We start from the raw sequence: 413 nt of genomic DNA, 5'->3' as shown, positions 1-413 counted from the left end.
AAGCAGGACACAGACCTGCTGGATATCAGCAAAGGCCAGTGAGATTAAAATCAGGTTTGAGTTATTGCTGGTTTAGTAAAGCTGCAGAGAACAGTGACAGGTCAGGAGGCTGCCCACCGTTCTGTTTGAAGGGGCTCTCAACACTCTGTCCAGGCTTTGGTGCTTCCGACTTGCTGCTGCTGCAGCAGCGGTTCCTGTTGCGGTTTCCACTGACGTTTCCACTGACGTTACGATCTCCTGTTTTCCAGTCTGGTTCTTGCTCCCTCTCTGGCATCACGAGCACATTGTGCTCAGGAGCACTAGGGTAATAATCAGACATAAACAGTAATCACACATTTTTATCATTTACATTTTTAAATATTTGATAAGAATTAGTCCTACCTGGAGGCACTTTCTGTCTTCTTGCGACTCCT

At 46.5% G+C, this 413-nt stretch overlaps 1 long non-coding RNA gene across 2 annotated transcripts; it reads right to left on the bottom strand.

Moving 5' to 3' along the window:
• Nucleotides 1–2: 2 nt before the first annotated feature.
• On the bottom strand, nucleotides 3–413 carry LOC109968245 (uncharacterized). Of its 2 annotated transcripts, none has more exons than XR_002276071.1 (3): nucleotides 382–413; nucleotides 118–299; nucleotides 3–18 (listed from the first exon to the last, which is right to left on the bottom strand). It is a non-coding gene; the product is annotated as an uncharacterized LOC109968245 (long non-coding RNA). The 2 variants fall into 2 exon arrangements; XR_002276072.1 differs by having other exon boundaries at nucleotides 3–15.

This window comes from Monopterus albus, unplaced genomic scaffold, assembly GCF_001952655.1.
Source record: "Monopterus albus unplaced genomic scaffold, M_albus_1.0 scaffold144.1, whole genome shotgun sequence".
Classification (NCBI taxonomy): Eukaryota; Metazoa; Chordata; class Actinopteri; order Synbranchiformes; family Synbranchidae; genus Monopterus; species Monopterus albus.
Note: the sequence above shows the minus strand (reverse complement) of the source record. Positions and strands in the feature narration are given on the sequence as shown.